This window comes from Podarcis filfolensis (genome assembly GCF_964270895.1).
Source record: "Podarcis filfolensis genome assembly, chromosome: 8".
Classification (NCBI taxonomy): Eukaryota; Metazoa; Chordata; class Lepidosauria; order Squamata; family Lacertidae; genus Podarcis; species Podarcis filfolensis.
Genome location: NC_139611.1, coordinates 84,536,734 through 84,555,114, shown reverse-complemented (window position 1 = coordinate 84,555,114; position 18,381 = coordinate 84,536,734). Strand labels below are relative to the sequence as shown.

General features: G+C 47.3%; 1 protein-coding gene across 4 annotated transcripts in view; it reads left to right on the top strand.

Moving 5' to 3' along the window:
• The window catches only part of SPRED3 (sprouty related EVH1 domain containing 3), a 40,845-nt gene continuing 22,464 nt past the window's right edge, over positions 1–18,381 (top strand). Inside the window, exon 1 of one of the 4 annotated variants that reach the window (XM_083627583.1) lies at positions 1–56. The gene's annotated coding sequence lies outside the window, so the exon portion shown is untranslated. The other 3 variants (XM_083627584.1, XM_083627585.1, XM_083627586.1) reach the window with 3 other exon arrangements.

The following is an 18,381-nucleotide window of genomic DNA, read 5'->3' as shown; positions in this document are numbered from 1 at the left end:
GCTCCTGGCCTTCACCATCGGTGTAAGAGACACACAGTCCTTGCACCCAGGTTTTGGTTAGTATTCGCCTTGGACCAGGCAATTCTTAACAGCTGCAGGGAGGAAGGAGGCGAGATGGATTGGGGAGGAGGGGGGAGGACAGTAGGCAGAGGTGGGTAGGGGGAAATAGAGGGGGGGGGAATTGTTAGAAACGATGCTAATTTGTCCTAGCTGGGTGGAAGATGGCTGCTAATTTGTCATCCTCTTTATGATGATAAATTGCAACCTATGCATATATATGCATATATCTGGGCATGCATATGAAATTCTAATTGATGGGGGAGGGCGTGGGGGGGGAGGAGGAGGAAAGAGAGTCAGTCCCATCAACGTGAATATGCGAAGCTAACGTGCTGTAACGGCCATCGATTCACAGTGAGTCATTCTTCTGCTATATATATATATATTTATATATCTTTTCCCTCCCTCTTTAAATATTTCGCTTTTTCAAATATACGATTATATGAATATGTGTATTTAGAAATCACAAGGGGGGGGCATGTCGTGGGTTGCTTTAACAGCCCCCCACCTTTGCTAAGCAATGGAAGAGGTGGATGGAAAAGATAAGAAAACATCACCCCCATTCATAAAAAAAAATATCTGTATATTCTTAAAACCTTTTTGCCAGGGTAGCGGCGGGGTGGTGATTTTATTAATCTTTTTTATCTCTGCTTTTTTATTTAAAAAAAACAACGGGTGCTTGGTAGCTTTAGCTGTGTTTTCCTTCTTTTTAAAAAAGGATATTCCTCCGTCCATATACGTGGTGGGTTTTGGGGTTGTTTTTTTTCAATGAGTCTTTCGTTTTCTTCAGACGACGAAGGTGGGTCTCTCTCTTTTTTTATGAATGGGATTCAATCCCACCGGAAAAAAAGAGGGTGGGGGGTCTATTTGTTTGTGAATCGAAGCCATTTGCATCTGGATTCATTCATAAAAAGGCAGGGTGCGGATCTAGAAGATTCATGGCGGTGGGCTTCTCATGTCTTGCCTGTCAGTTTTGGATGCGTGGGGAGGGGGGCTACAAGGGAGGGGGGCTGTTTAGCCGCCTGTGTCATAGTGGAAGGATCTGGGATCGCTTCTGGGTGTTGTTGGGGTTTTTTTGCGTTTTTTTACAGCGCTGGAGGTGTTGTTATAGGAGTGGCGTGGGGGGGTAGAAATGAAATTTCCCTTGCCTCTCTGTTATTTTTCCTCCTTACAGTTTGATACAAAAAATCCATATGTCTGTTATACATGTATTAATTTCCCTCTGTTCACCTGTTGTTTATTCAAGAAACAGGGACAAAGAACCGAGTCTAGGTCATGTGACCCTCCATTCACAAAAATCCAGCCCAGGGTTTCCGTTGAGATGGGCTGAAGGAATAGGCGGCTGGGCCATAGAGACGCGTTCCTTTCCTTAAGCCCTCCCGTTCCTAGCGCTGTCAGATAGGGGTAGGGGGCTGAGAAACAGGAGAGGTGGTCGGGTGGTTGGGTCTGCAGCTCTCCAGAAAAAATTGTTGACAGCCTAGAACATACACCTGGCTTGGGAGGGGTGGGGGTGGGGAGGGCACAATTTCATTTTATTTTATTTTATTTATTATTATTCCTTCAATATATGCACCAACAACAGACTGCAGTTCTGCAATAAGGTTTGAAACTGGAAGTATGTATTTGAAATGTGAACTGTATAACCTTCCTTGCCTGGTGGAGGGAGGGGGGTGGAAATCTCTGTATATTTGTCGTAAAAAGGAATTAGCCGTTTGCACACATTTTCTTTCAAATATGTGATTATAAATGGGGGGGGGATTTGATTCATACAGAGGGGGCTGCAGGATGTGCGTGTTAATTTGTGGCTGCAGGGGAGGGGGAGAATAGATTAGGATTTATTTTCTACCCCCCACTAGAATAAATTTTTTGCTTACGCCAAGGCCAGAGAGAGATGTGTTTGCATCAAATTTATTTCATGGCATGCTGTGTGTATTTGTGTGTTGGGGCGAGAGGAGAGCATATAATTTTTTTTCTCACCCCCCCCTTTCATAATAATGGTGTCGTTTTTTCTCTAAATTTGTCCTTAATCCAACTGGACGTGTTTAGGATTTGTTTTTTTAAAAACCCCACAAAACTTTGTATGGAATATATTCACATTTCCCCCCCCCCCCCACCTTCCTTTTGGAAAACAAAAAAAGGGGGGGGATATGAGAATATTGTGGGAAGGAAGGGGGAATGTGTTGCGCTGGAAAATGGGGAATTTGCACTGGTTTTGTGCATTTTTCGTGAAAGGGAGATTGTGTATGCTTCAGTTTTTTTCAAAAAAAAAGTCAGTTAAGAAAAACGCACAAATAAATAGACAATCCCTCTGTTTTTCTTCATTTCTTCCCCTTGCCACATAAAAAAACCCGAGGAATACATCTCTCTACTTTGCCTCAACATCTTTGATCTTGTAATACTTAATGTCGTTTTCCATGGCAACGCATTGTGATGTCACCTGTATGTTGAAAACACTGTGTGTGTGTGTGTGTGTGTGTGTGAGAGAGAGAGAGAGAGAGAGAGAGAGAGAGAGAGAGAGGTATATATACATTATATTATATGCAGTGAGGATCTGATACTCCTGTCTTTGACTTTCGTTGCAATGCCACCCCCCAAAAAAATTTTTTTTGGATAGAAAATATACCTTTTGCCTTATCCTGGACAGCTCTGCTACAGATTCTTAGTGATAGAAGTGGGGGAATTGGGGGGGGGGATTTTCCTATATGACACAGTGTGGATCCTGGGTTATTTATTCCCTTCACCTTTCTTATCTTTCTGCCCCCCTTCAACCTACAATGCAAACCCCTCTTTTGTGCCATTAAAGGCGGAAACACGATATGGAGTGTGGAAGGGAAGAATCGAGGTGTTGCTTTCTCACCCGTCTATTTTCCTGCGCCCAAATTTCCATCATTTTTGTCCCCCACAATAAAAAGTTGGTAGGTTTTGCTCTGGCAAAGGATGAGAAGGGGCTTTCTTTTGTAGTGAAGCGTTTTGCAAAAAAAAGAGAGAATGTTTTGTGTTTCTTTCTCCGTGCAAGAAATGTTTAGAGCCATCAGGGTACCAGGATGGAAGGTTTCTCAAGTCGGTTTTGAACGCAGAGGTGGAATATGGCTTAATGGTCGAAGTCAGGTCAGGAACTGGAGGCAAATTCAGTCTTGAGTCCTGGTGTCGTTGTCTAGTTTTGGGAAGAGCTTGTGTTGGCGTCAGGATTCTTGGAGGAAATCTACACAACTGACTTTAAACTGGATTCCGAGTCGGATCTTTTGCCGCAAGGGACGTTCTGCCATTCTGTGTGATTGGGCCTAGGGGTGTCTTAGAATTTCGGGCCCCTTTGCCGACTGATCGTTCCCAGAGTCCCAAGATTCTTTGCAGGGGAGCCATGATGGTTAAAATGGTACAGAACTGGCCCTGTGTTTGCAATGTAGACATGACCTTAGCTTTTGCAATGCTGACTCATTGCGTAACCTTGGCTGGTCCTCCCTTCGCATTTCCCTGGACTGTGCAACATTTGGTCGATCCATTGGTTGGAGGGGAAAAAACGATTAAAATTATTTGATTCATTAAAAAAAAATATTCTGGCTTAATTGGGCCTCATAATAGGTTTTTTTTTTTAAAAAAAAACCTGAATACATGCAGCTTGATGCAACATGGATGGCATAGGAAAAACATGGAGGGAACATAAAGCCCGTTTTCTCTGACTCACGCGAGAGGGAATATGCCTGTTCTAAGATGGTGTCTGCACAGACATGGAAAGAACATGACTTATCTAAAAGCAGCACATACCTTAAAAACAAAACAAAAACCTGATCTGTTTTATTTGCCTGCAGGTTCACGCAGCTTCCATTCATTGATTGCACGAGTTTAATCCATTAATCAGCACAGGTTTCTTTCCGTCGGCCAGCAACCCTGCCTTTTCCCCACCTGTGAAATGGGTACGATGGCGAAGCGATCGCAGCCCCAGTGACGCAGGATAAAATGAGTTCTAATTTGCAGGGCACGTAAACCCTCCTTTTAAAAGCTTCTCCTCCGGTGGGGAGAAAGGTGCTTTGAAACCCGGCGTTGTCTTTTCTAAAATGCTGCCCTGCCCTCCTCTCTCTCACCCCCCCTTTCCTTTTTAACAAGAGGCGCAGTTCGAGATTTGCATCCGTGAACTTCCTTGCGGGCCTAGTTCTTTGACCACTGAAGCCCACTGGGGACTCGTCTTGTATGTGGTCAAGAAAACACCCCGTAAGCCAGCGAATGTTGTAGGGGAGCCATGGAATAAGCTAGAGAATATGAGCCTCCCAATATGGCTTGACTTTTAATTTCCATCGTCTCTGACAATGGACCGTGTTACCTGGGGCTGAGGGCAACTGAAATCCCACGACTTCATTGAATCATAGACTTGTCGTTATTGTTGTTGAGTCGTTTAGTCATGTCCGACTCTTCGTGACCCCATGGACCGGAGCACGCCAGGCACTCCTGTCTTCCACTGCCTCCTGCAGTTTGGTCAGACTCATGTTCGTAGCTTCGAGAACACTGTCCAACCATCTCATCCTCTGTCGTCCCCTTCTCCTTGTGCCCTCCATCCTTCCCAACATCAGGGTCTTTTCCAGGGAGTCTTCTCTTCTCATGAGGTGACCAAAGTCTTGGAGCCTCAGCTTCACGATCTGTCCTTCCTGTGAGCACTCAGGGCTGATTTCCATCAGAATGGAGAGGTTTGATCTTCTTGCAGTCCATGGGACTCTCAAGAGTCTCCTCCAGCACCATAATTCAAAAGCATCCATTCTTCGGCGATCAGCAATAGACTTGTAGGGTAGTCCAGTCCCCTGCAATGCGGCCCCAACGTGGGGCTCAAACACATGATCCTAAGCTTCAGAGTCTCCTGCTACTTGCCACAGTCGCTGTGTCCTCCTTCCAACGTCAGAGGCAGTATGCCTCTGAATCCCAGTTGCTGGGAATCATCGAATTATGGAGTTCGAAGGGACCCCACGATTTATCTAGTCCATCCCTCTGCAATGTAGGAATCTCAGCTAAGGCATCCATGACAGTTGGCCATCCAACCTCTGCTTAGAAACCTCCAAGGAAGGAGAGTCCACAGCCTCTTGTGGGAGTCTGTTCCACCGTCTTCACTGTCAGAAAATTCTTCCTGGTGTTTAGTCAGAATCTCCTTTCTTGCAAGTTGAAGCCGTTGTTTCGGTTCCTACCATAGCTGTCAACCTTCCCTTTTTTTGCGGGAAATTCCCTTATTCCAGCGCTGTTTCCCGCTGCTCTCCCAGATTGTTAGATATCCCGTAGACTGTCCCTGGGACAGGTGAGGCTGCTGATCCCTCATTTTCAAATCTGAAAGTTGACAGCTATGGTTTCTACCCATCAGAGCAGGAGAATACAAGCTTGTTCCCTCTTCCATGTTGACAGCCTTTGAGATATTTGAAGGCAGCTATCCTGTCTCCTGGGGGACGCGGGTGGTGCTGTGGGTTAAACCACAGAGCCTAGGACTTGCCGATCAGAAGGTTGGCGGTTTGAATCCCCGTGACGGGGTGAGCTCCCGTTGCTCGGTCCCTTCTCCTGCCAACCTAGCAGTTTGAAAGCATGTCAAGTGCAAGTAGATAAATAGGTATCACTCCGGCAGCAAGGTAAATGGCGTTTCCGTGCACTGCTCTGGTTCGCCAGAAGCGGCTAAGTCATGCTGGCCACATGACCCGTAAGCTGTACACCGGTTCCCTTGGCCAATAAAGCAAGATCAGCGCCGCAACCCCAGAGTCGTCCGCGACTGGACCTAATGGTCAGGGGTCCCTTTACCTTTACCTATCATGTCTCGTCTCAGTCTCCTCTTTTCCAGGCTCACCATACCCAGCTCCTTCGACTGTTCCTCATCAGGCTTGGCTTCTAGACCTTGATCACCTTGGTTGCCTTCTTCTGCACACATTTGCAAGTGGGAAGGATGCTCTCGCACTCAAGTCTTCCTTCCAGACTTCCCGTTGAGGCGTCTGGTTGGCCGCTGTGAGAACAGGACTCTGGGCTATAAGGGCCACTGGCCTCATCCAGCAAGGCTCATCTTAGGTTCTGAATAATAATAATAATAATAATAATAATAATAATAGTAAATTTTATTTATACCCCGCCCTCCCCAGCCAAAACCGGACTCAGGGTGGCTAACAACCAATAATAAAAACAAGTTGATTAAAATAAAACTTAAAAAACAAGATTAAAATACAACATTAAAACATTAAGATGCAGCTTCTTCCCAGGAGGAGAAAGGAAAAAAGAAAGAGGGGGAGGGAATCAAACTGCCTCCAAGCCAGAGGCCAGGCAGAACAACTCTGTTTTACAGGCCCTGCGGAAAGAAATCAGATCCCGCAGGGCCCTGGTCTCATGAGACAGAGCATTCCACCAGGCCGGGGCCAGTGTTGAAAAGGCCCTGGCCCTGGTTGAGGCTAATCTGACTTCCTTAGGGCCCGGGACCTCTAGGGTGTTTCTATTTATGGACCTTAAGGTCCTCCGTGGGGCAGGAGAGGCGGTCCCGTAGGTACAAGGTACTTAAGAGTCTAATCCAATGGTAGCCAACTCCCACCATCCCTCTCCGCTTTCTACGCTGCCTGGGGCTGATGGGGAATTGTTGCCGGACAATATCCGGAGGCTGGTTACCCCTGGCCTGGGAGCAGAGGCAACCCTACTCTGGAGCAGGCCCTTAAAAAGAGACCCTGCGGGATCCAGACCACAGGTCCACCTGCTGCAACCCTCCGTCTGCGATCTGTCTCCAGCATCAGGTCTTAAGAGCTACACTGGCTCAAAGAACAAGGACACATGGACACTTGCAGTGTCATCAAAAATATGTGGAGCCAGAGCCAATGGCAGGACAGCGGGGTAGCTCAGTCGGTAAGAGACTCTTAATCTCAGGGTCGTTGGGCAAAGGGTTCCTGCATGACTTTTCTGAATGGCCCCAAAATGCGACATGAGGACTAGAAGCCTGCGGAAGCCATTGTGGCAAGGACATCCCTTCTCAGCTCTGAGGTCACTCTGTTGTGAGTGCCTGGAGGCGGTTGGAGGATGGATGGTGGCTAACAGATTGAGGTTGAATCCTGACAAGATAGAAGTACTGTTTTTGGGGGACGGGGTGGGCGGGTGTGGGGGACTCCCTGGTCCTGAATGGGGCAACTGTGCCCCTGAAGGACTAGGTGCACAGCCTGGGAGTCATTTTGGACTCACAGCTGTCCATGGAGGCCATGGAGGTCAATTCTGTGTCCAGGGCAGCTGTCTACCAGCTCCATCTGGTACGCAGGATGAGACCCTACCTGCCCGCGCACTGTCTCGCCAGAGTGGTGCATGCTCTGGTTATCTCCCGCTTGGACTACTGCAATGCGCTCTACGTGGGGCTACCTTTGAAGGTGACCCAGAAACTGCAATTAATCCAGAATGCGGCAGCTAGACTGGTGACTGGGAGCGGCCGCCGAGACCATATAACACCAGTCCTGAAAGACCTACATTGGCTCCCAGGACGTTTCTGAGCACAATTCAAAGTGTTGGTGCTGACCTTTATAGCCTTAAACGGCCTTGGTCCTGTATCCCTGAAGGAGCATCTCCACCCCCATCGTCCAGCCCGGACACTGAGGTCCAGCGCCGAGGGCCTTCTGGCGGTTCCCTCATTGCGAGAAGTGAGGTTAGAGGGAGCCAGGCAGAGGGCCTTCTTGGTGGTGGCGCCTGCCCTGTGGAACACCCTCCCATCAGATGTCAAGGAAATAAGCATCTATCTTATCTTTAAAAGACATCTGAAGGCAGCCCTGTTTAGGGAAGTTTTTAATATTTAAAGCTGTCTTGTTTTTAACATTCAATTGGGAGCTGCCCAGAGCAGCTGGGGAAATTCAGCCAGATGGGCAGGATATAAATAATAAAATATTATTATTATTAAGAACGTGGAAAGGGCCCAGCGGATCAGGCCCGTGCCCTCACCAGGCGAGTGTCCTGTTCTCACATTGGCCAACCTATTGCCTGTGGGGAAACCCACAAGTGGGTTTAGAGCGCAAAAACACTCTTCCCCTACCTGCGGTTTCCAGACACTGGTATTCTGAAGCATCTCTGCCTCCAACTCAGTCAGTGGAACTCGGGGTCGTGGGTTTGAGCCCCCACGCTGGGCAAAAGATTCCCGCATTGCAGAGGGTTGGACTAGATTACATTTGTGCCCTCTTCCAACTCTACAATTCTGCCATTCTTAAGCCATTGTGGCTAGTAGCCTTCGATAGCCCTGTCCTCCCCAAATTTGCCCAATTCTCTTTTAGAGGACGGCTGAGCCACAGAGATGTACCGTATTTTTCGCTCTATAAGACTCACTTTTTCCCTCCTAAAAAGTAAGGGGAAATGTGTGTGCGTCTTATCGAGCGAATGCAGGCTGTGCACCTATCCCAGAAGCCAGAACAGCAAGGGGGATTGCTGCTTTCGCTGCGCAGCGATCCCTCTTGCTGTTCTGGCTTCTGAGATTCAGAATATTTTTTTTCTTGTTTTCCTCCTCCAAAAACTAGGTGCGTCTTGTGGTCTGGTGCGTCTTATAGAGCGGAAAATACGGTGATTTCCAGAGGGGGTGTGGGTGAGGTGCTTGATGTGGCAACAGTTTTTGGACTCCCCAAGAAAGGGGCAGGTGACGACGGCCTGTTACAGAGTCTGCCGGACCGCAGTTCAACTGGGTAAGCGTTGTACACAGCACCAAGGAAAAGAACAGCTTATGAATCCAATCCTGGGTTTCAGTGCGGTGTATATACACCCCTTGCTGGTTTCATAGAGTCCCCTCTAGGACTGTAATTGTGTGCAAGAGAGAGAGATTTATTTTATTTTATCTTAGCACAAGGGATCCTCGCTAAGCTACGGTTGTTGGCCTTCTGTGCGGTGTTGCGTAGGTACAACCCAGCCTCTGCACCTCGAGCTGGCTAAATCAGAAAGCTGTTGGGTATTGGTTTTTAAATCACAAAACTTTCTCTGGCGTCTTGTGTACCTTTGCTTCCTAAAATTGACTCCGGCACAGAAACCGCTTCCTGGAACGTCCTGTGACGCTTCAGAAATATATAAAGGTTTGAGAAGGAAGGATGGATCTGGTTGAAATTGCCTTCCCAAAAAAACCCACACACCTGCCTTGGCTGCTCAGGTTTCAGGGGAGTTCGGGTTTGGATTTCCTGAACCACAGACCATGGAGCCAATCCCCCCAAAAAACCCTCCGCAGAAAATATATTGGAGTCAGTGTGCAGTGACACCCCTATTCTTGCAGCTGGAATAAATTGGTTATATTATTATCTGGAACTGGAAGGTTGACAGATTTGGGGGGGGGGATTGTGGAGAAATGACAAATATCTGTTGCGGTGGGTCAAATGCGATGAGTAGTTTAGGTCGTATGTTTGTGGAAGGTACATCATCTCCCCCACCCCCAAGCTCTCAAAAGCCTTAGTACACCTCCCTGTTTACCCTGTGCCTGTAAAAATATGCATACCATATGCCTTTTTTTGCATTTTGTGTCATTCTTTGACAGAAACTAGCCTCGCTTCCTTTCCTTTCCCTTTGTCAAGCGCTCATAAGGACTAGCGCCTTGTTTCTTAATTTAAAAAACAACAATCCCTAGCTCTGAGAACTAAGATGCTCAGCATCTAGCAAAAGCTGCTACTCTTTTGCTATAGAGGCCGCAGCGTCCTGTTCTTCCCAGGGACAACTTGCGAGCCAGGCGATTCAGCCTGTTACACCCTTAAACCTTCCTGCCAGGCCTCTTAACAGAAGTCTGCTCCTTGCTGCCGTTACACTGAAGCAGAAGGAAGGCGGCAAGTTGCCTCCTCATCCCTCCTTCGCGTTCTGCCTCTTAATGCATTGTTCCTTGGTATCGCTGCATGCAGCAGGCTTCGTGATCTGTGCAGGGGTGTATTTTAAATCTGTTTACCATACATGCAAGCTTCCTCTTCCAGTAAGCTGGGCTGTTCTTTTCATCAGAGAGAGATGGAGAATGAATATGTGGCACCCCTTTAAAAATGTGGCTAAATATACTTTAGTGCACAGAAATTAGTGGGGGGGGGGAGAGGGAGAATTTCAAATGTGCGCAAGAAAATTGTTTTGCAGGTTGTGATGAGCAGGGGGGGGGGGTGTGAAGATGCCAGAAAGAGGAAAGTACGAGGGGAGACAACTGGGTGTGCAGAGGGGCACCTTGCCTTTAAAAAATAAAAATAAGAGAAATCAAATAATAATTTAAAAGAGGGCTTGGGGATGGAGAAGCCTTTGCAAGGCACCTGGCCAGACGGCAAGCTTTGGTAACTACTTTGTGTAGTGAACATGGAGTGTGTGTTTGTGTTAAAAAGGGGCAACTTTGGCTGATTATTTGAGGGAAGGGAATCTGTAAATTGAAAGCCACACATATATGGTTACTGAGGCTGTATGTCCATTTGAAAGCGTTGCTGTAATGGAAAATGTCGTCCCCCGCCCCTTTAGCTGGCCTTTCCTTCTAACGGCAAGCAGTTTTCTTCTGTTTATCAAACTGTACATTTTCTCTCTCTCTCCCGTTTCCTTCAGTATTTCGAAAAGGGCATTTCTGTCGAGATTCGGGTGGTACGTGGCTGTCTTTGATCGACTAAAATTGGGGTGATTCATCCATGGGCGGCTCCAGATTTTGATTCGCGTGATGGTGGCAGGTTAGGGCTTTTTAGGGGTGGGTGGTGGAACCTGCCAGCCCCCCCCCCTTTGGAACCGATTCGTCGGCTGGTGCAGAATCACTCCAAACCTGCTCTTGAGTTAGGCGCATGTCAGTAGCACCAGGAATTTCCCACGCTTGCTGTCTGGGGTCTGCAGATGATGCTTTTCAGAGAAATACTAATTCTCAGTCTCCGAAACAGGTGAGGGCCACTTCTGCAGGGCGGCTGACTTTTCCGACGTGGAATAAATCTGAACGCAGCCGTTTCCCGACTGCACATTTTGCCGCCTGCAAGTGGCACATGCTTTAAACCCAGGGTGGAGGCTGGTTTAGGAGCACTGCTGTGCGGAGCCAGCCCGCGACATTCTTGAGGACTAGCCTCTTAGGACTGGATTCTCGTCTGGATTAAAGACCTTCTCGGGGTTGCTTTTTGATCCACAGACATCCCGTTGCGGAAGCCGTACGCCAGGCTTAAATTGGTTGAAAGGTTGTTAGAAATGGCCCTGCAGAGCTGGACCAAAACACCATCAAACCCAGTGTTCTGCTCCCGGCGGTGGTCAGCCAGATGTTCCTGGGGCCATTGTTTTCTAGAAGTCCCTGATACTCTTCTATCTGAGAATGCAATTTCTCCAGTCTTAGCTTTTTGGAGAAATTGCATTCTCAGATAGATGTTCCTGGGGAGCTGAGGCAAGCCGTAGATGTTTCACCCCAGTGTGCTGTCTCCAGTGTTTCGTTGTTGTCGTCCGTGAGCCAAGAAGGATGTCAAAATGGCCCTGCTTGGGAAGCTGTTTTTCTCTGGGCTCTGATCCTCATCAGTAGCAATCACACATGGGCAAGAGACTCAGGTTGTGTTGTGCAAAAGCAGGTAGAACGTTTTGAAGGTGGCCCAAGGGGGGGGGCTGTTAACAAGCAGAGGACCAGGTATTGGGGCTGACAGAGACCCACTTTAATCCTCTTGCTAAGGGACCAGGCCAGAGGCAGCAGCTTTTTAAAGGGTACACTAATAAAAGGGTACACTAAAGGGTACAATAATAAATTATTATTATTATGTATTACAGTATTTTAATATATTTTTGGAAGCCGCCCAGAGTGGCTGGGGAAGCCCAGCCAGATGGGCGGGGTATAAATAATAAAATATTATTATTATTATTATTATTATTATTATTATTATTATTATTATTACACTGGTGGCTCCTTGTGTTACCTGTTCACTGCAGGCCTGGAAGCTGCAGTGACCCTGTTCGGCCACCTGCAGGGGTGGCGCTGCAGAGCAGCCAAGGTAAAGCCGCGGAGAAATCAAGTACAGTGGTACCTCGGGTTACAAACGCTTCAGGTTACAGACTCTTCAGGTCACAGACTCCGCTAACCCAGAAATAGTACCTCGGGTTAAGAACTTTGCTTCAGGATGAGAGCAGAAATCGCGTGGTGGCAGTGGGAGGCCCCATTAGCTAAAGTGGTGCTTCAGGTGAAGAACAGTTTCAGGTTAAGAACGGACCTCCAGAACGAATTAAGTACGTAACCAGAGGTACCACTGTACCAGAGTCCTTGGGCGCCGTGCCATCGCGTTGCCGGCAGGTAGATGCTTTGCAAAACGACGCCCGCTTCGCCAGCCCTATATACAAACCGAGCGGCATTCTAATCAAGGGCCTGATCCACCACCAGGTAGCCCTTCCAAGCAGGATCCTTTGAGACGAGTGGGAGCTGCACAAGAGCACCACCACGCCATAAGTTGGCAACCTGTGCTCTGGCTGGGCTGGACGGGCCTTGGCATGTGTGCATGTTTGTGTATCTATTTTTAGTGCACACGCTTTGGAACTCCCTGCCGATGGACACCTGGCACTCTTCTTCACTGCAGCCTTTCTTCCTGCCTGCTAAAAACATTTCTGTTTACGCAGACGCGGGTGGCGCTGTGGGTTAAACCACAGAGCCTAGGGCTTGCCTATCAGAAGGTCGGCGGTTCAAATCCCCGCAACAGGGTGAGCTCCCGTTCCTCGGTCCCTGCTCCTGCCAACCTAGCAGTTTGAAAGCACGTCAAAGTGCAAGTAGATAAAAAGGTACCGCTCCGGCGGGAAGGGAAACGGCATTTCTGTGCGCTGCTCTTGTTCACCAGAAGCGGCTTAGTCATGCTGGCCACATGACCCGGAAGCTGTACGCCAGCTCCCTCAGCCAATAAAGTGAGATGAGCGCCGCAACCCCAGAATCGGCCACAACTGGACCTAATGGTCAGGGGTCCCTTTACCTTTACCCTGTTGCGTAGGTCTTTTCACCTGGTCTTTAACTCACTACTGAATTTAATTCTTTTCTGGGGTGTTTTAAATAATAATGTTTTAACTGCTTCAATGAATAATGCGGATGTTCATCATGCATATATAGTCATCATCCCTGGCCATTGGTTCTGCTGTCTGGGATTCCAGCAAGATTGCGGGGGGGCACATGTCTCCTTTTCCGGATTTGCAGAATAAAGTCACAATTTTTTGCGGGGGGGGGGGGGGAGGCGGCTTTTTTTTGGTAGTGTGACTGTAGAGAGCAGTGCACGTTGAATTTTTCAGCTTTCAAATTCTCAAAGTGGGGGCGGGGGGAAATGCTAAAAAGTTGCAACGTGACTTGGGAATTCAAAAGATCATTGGTGAAATGAATACGATTTGCTTTTGCCTGGCAGGTCAAAAATGTGCGCAAAGTTGCACAGAGATCGTTAAAACGGGATTGCCAAGTGCTTGCAATTCTGTTATATCTTGTCGTTATTTAGTTTTAGCTGGCATTTTGCAGAAGGTAAAATTAAAACACTTTGCTTTTCCTAAAGCAGCTTATATGCTTCTTCGCCAGACGCAGACTTTCCAAGCGAAATGTTGTTCAGTCACAAAATAGAAGGGGGATTTGAATTCCTGATACCCCAAAGCATATTTTTAAGACCCTTAAAAAAATTAAGACACCCCCCCAAAAGGACACACCCTACGGTAGGAAGGCCAATACCTCAATACCGACTAGATTACTTCTGGGTTTTGCCGCTCGCGCATACGCAGACGCTCAAAATGACGTCTTGCGCAGAAGCTGCGAATCGTGACACGCGCAGACGCAGGTTGCATTCTGCTCAGGATGCAAACGAGGCTCCGGAACGGATCCTGTTCACATCCAGAGGTACCACTATATTTTAAATTGGTTTTTTCCCCCTATTAAGTTTTTACTGTAATTTTACTGGTGTTAGCTGCCCTGAGCCTGGTGCTGGCCGGGGAGGCCAGGGTATAAAAAAAATGATGATGATGATGATGATGATATGCTTTTACAAAACTATGTGCTGTTCTCCACATAAGCTGGGGATAGGCAAACAAGATGGGAATGGCACTCATAGGTGGATTACTGCAATGCACTCTCTGTGGGGCTGCCCTTGGGGTCTGTCCGGAGGCTTCAGCTGGTGCAGAGTGCAGTGTTTAGGTTGCTTGCCCGGGGGGGGGGGGACAAACTGCCTCCGGCATATAACATCCTGTATATGTTGTTACTAACGTGAGTCCCTGTGCAATTCGGAACCAAATCACCGTATTTTTCGCTCTATAAGACGCACCAGACCACAAGACGCACCTAGTTTTTGGAGGAGGAAAACAAGAAAAAAAAATATTCTGAATCTCAGAAGCCAGAACAGCAAGAGGGATCGCTGCGCAGTGAAAGCAGCAATCCCTCTTGCTGTTCTGGCTTCTGGGATAGCTGCACAGCCTGCATTCGCTCCATAAGATGCACACACATTTCCCCTTACTTTTTAGGAGGGAAAAAGTGAGTCTTATAGAGCGAAAAATACGGTACCCTGTATCAACCAGCAGATATCTGTTGTCTGCAGCACAGTCTCTGCGGCAAGTCCCAAAGAACTCAGTAACTCGGAGCAGGGCTTTTAGTGTGGCAGCCCCTGCCCTGTGGAATACCATCCCTGTTGAGGAGAAACATCCGACGTCCGTTGCCTGTTCTTACTGGAAGCAGCCAAAGACATTTGCTTCCCCACAGCTGGATAAACAGTTCTTGACCCCAAGTGTCTGGTTCTAAGGGCTTCAGTCCCGTCGTCAATGTTATTTGTTTGTTTCTGTGTTTCGAACTGTTTTTAATTATTTTGCCGTGAGACGGTGGTTCAGAAAGCAATCAATAAGTCAGTGTTAAAAATAATAATTACGTATCTTTAGGTGCCGGGAAAAAGCTTTTTCTTTTTTCCCATCAGGACTTTTGCTTTTAATTATCTGTGGCCTTTTGTTGGAAGTGGGGTGTTTCAATCTACTTTTTAATAAACAGAATTCTCTTTTAGATAAGTTTTTTTAAAAAAATGCTGGGTTTAACGTAGGTATGTGTTCGTTTAAAATATTGTAAGTCGCTTTGAGTTGCCGTGGCAAAAAAAGCCACAATTAAATTTAATAAATCATAATGATGCCACATTTTTAAAGACCCTTGCAAAAACCCCACGCACACACATCTTCACCTGTGTTCAAAATGTTGAATTCCACATATTCCGGGCATAAACAGGTGTACGTTTCAACCACTGTGCAAGCCTTGTGCAAGCAGATGAGGACGAACGCTGAATAAACAGTCGTCTGAAGGTTTGCCTGCCTACAGGAACTGTCAGTGCTCTACATCTGCCTGCCTCCTTTATTTATGCTATTGCACATGTTCAGCTAGTTTTCCACCCTCGTATCTCTCCCTTTTTTATTTATTTTTTTGCTTACACTCTCTTATGAAGGACGTCTCTGGATGTGCTGCGCAGCGACTGCACCCAGAGGCCTCTTTGCACAAGATCGAAACCAACGTCCTCTACCTCTTTTTCCTTCCAGTCAAGGCGACATCTCCAGCCCACCCCCAGCCTGCCCCACCCACAGGCAATTTAATGATTAACTTTGCGAACAAGGTACCGAGAAAACATCTGCTTGCTTTAAGAATCAGATTAGACCAGAGTTTGCATAACGTTCGGCAGCTGAGGCTGCTGTTCCAGTGACTGTGATGGGGGCACATCTAAAGCCAGCTGCCTTTTGCTAACATTCGGCCAAGACACAAGCGCGACACCTGCTTGGCATGCAGAACGTCCCAGGTTCAAGCCCTGCTTTCCCCAGATACGTTAAAAAAAAAGAGGTTTTAAAAGATGGGTTAGACTAGGGTCAGCAACCTTTTTCAGCCGTGGGCCAGTCCACCGTCCCTCAGACCATGTGGGGAGCCAGACTATATTTTGGGGGGGGGGGGAATGAATGAATTCCTATGCCCCACAAATAACCCAGAGATGCATCTTAAATAAAAGCACACATTCTTCTTGTTGTTGTCGTTTAGTCGTTTAGTCGTGTCCGACTCTTCGTGACCCCCTGGACCAGAGCACGCCAGGCACTCCTGTCTTCCACTGCCTCCCGCAGTTTGGTCAAACTCATGCTGGTAGCTTCGAGAACACTGTCCAACCATCTCGTCCTCTGTTGTCCCCTTCTCCTTGTGCCCTCCATCTTTCCCAACATCAGGGTCTTTTCCAGGGAGTCTTCTTTTCTCATGAGGTGGCCAAAGTCTTGGAGCCTCAGCTTCAGGATCTGTCCTTCCAGTGATCACTCAGGGCTGATTTCCTTCAGAATGGAGAGGTTTGATCTTCTTGCAGTCCATGGGACTCTCAAGAGTCTTCTCGAGCACCAGAATTCAAAAGCATCCATTCTTCGGCGATCAGCCTTCTTTATGGTCCAGCTCTCACTTCCATACATCACTACTGGGAAAACCATGGCTTTAACTATACAGACCTTTGTCGGCAAGGTGATGTCTCTGCTTTTTAAGATGCTGTCTAGGTTTGTCATTGATTTTCTCAGAAGCTGAGTTACGAAGTGCCTAATGCAAATTCTGCCTTTGCCTTCAGCACACTTCGTGGCCTGATTCTGTGCATCAACGCGAGCCAATCTCCCATCCTCAGGGTTCCTCCTCACGACATGCAGCTTGGAGGGGGCATGACTCTGACCTACATTACAGGGCCGTTCTCATGGTTGCAACTGTTTACTTCAGGCATTTTGAATCATCTAAAACAGGGGTCAGCCAACTTTTTCAACAGGGGGACGGTTCACTGTCCCATAGACCTTGTGGGGGGTCAGACTGTATTTTTTGGGGGGCGGGGATGAACGAATTCCTATGCCCCACAAATAACCCAGAGATGCATTTTAAATAAAAGCACACATTCTACTCATGTAAAAACACCAGGCAGGCCCCACAAATAATCCGGAGATGCGTTTTAAATAAAGGGACACATTCTACTTGTGTAAAAACACGCTGATTCCCGGACTGTCCACAGGCCGGATTGAGAAGGCGATTGGGCCGGATCCGGCCCCCGGGCCTTAGTTTGCCTACCCATGATCTAAAAACACGACACTCTCTTTTTATTATTATTAAAGATTTTATTGATTTACAAAAGTGTGTGCAATGTCTCTCTCTCTCTCTCGTATTTTCCCCCCATGTAACATTTTTACAAATCAGTTTCATTTGTTGAAGGGAAGATATTTCAGGGTGAGAGACTGGAAGAAGAAAGGTTTATCTCACTGGGGAGAGCAGAGAGGATCCACCTGTTTCTGTGTGGGAAAAGCTATACATTTAAAAATGACTCTTCATTCCCCTTTCTTTTGCTGTTTCTATTTGTATTTAGATGAGTTTCTCTCATTATGCTTATTGCATTGCATTGCATTATGAAAAAGCTTTAATACAATCTTATAAAACCATCAGCATCGTCACATCTCTTTGCCCTGGCTTTTGGCACTTGGAAGTGTATATTTTTCAGACTCAGGTGCTGAAACCTTCCAACATTTTGACTTCACCCCCCAAAGGGGCCCTCTTCCCGAGACAGATGGATGCCAACCAACTTGTTAGGATATTTCCGTTCCACCTTAAAAGGGTGCAGGATGTTTGTATAACACCCTGCGTAAGTTCCTGTCTCACAGGATGTTTATGTTATATGTTCCTTTCGTTTTTGTCTGTTATGCCTGAGCAGTCGGAGCAGACGGTCATGTTTTCTTTTGTTATGACCAACGCCAAATAAACTGTAAATATGCATGTTCTGCTCTCATGCTGTGCAACTTCTTGCTGTGTGAATTCTGCTGTTAATAGTGTGCTCTAAGCCACAGGCTTAGTGTCGCTAAATAGCTGATACTGCGTGACTACCAGAGGTCGATGGATCGTCCGGCACCGAGCTTGGCAGCTTCAGATGGACTCTATCTCCCTGGCAGTATCCCAACAACAGGTTTCGGGCCCAGATTCACGGCACTTGCAGGAGAGTAAGACTGCGACAGACTGCTGAAAGGTATGTTGGAAAAGCGAAAGAAGAGGCTTTTCTGTTGCCGCGGCAGCGTCTTTGATGTCCGGCTGGCCTAATTGGCCTGGGAGCCGAGCCAAGCAGGCTTCGTGATTTATGGGTGCCAAGATAAGGAGTCTCTGAAGTGAAGAAGACTCACGGCTGATGTTAAGAGGTGGAATGGAGTTTTTCCAAGCCTCTGAAGCTGCTGAGTGCCCAAAATTAAATCGGGAAAATTATGAGACCTGGGCAAAATGGTGTGAGAGTTTGCTGCGTCAGTTTGGAGTCTGGCATACTATATCAGAAGCCACTCCAGTTCCTCGGACAGAGAAATGGCAGGGCCAGAATTTGAAGGCCGTGGATATTATAGTTTTATCCGTCTCTCTGGAGGAAATAAAGACGCTTGCTGGAAATCTCACGGCACGTAATATGTGGGATGCTTTGAAAAAGGCCC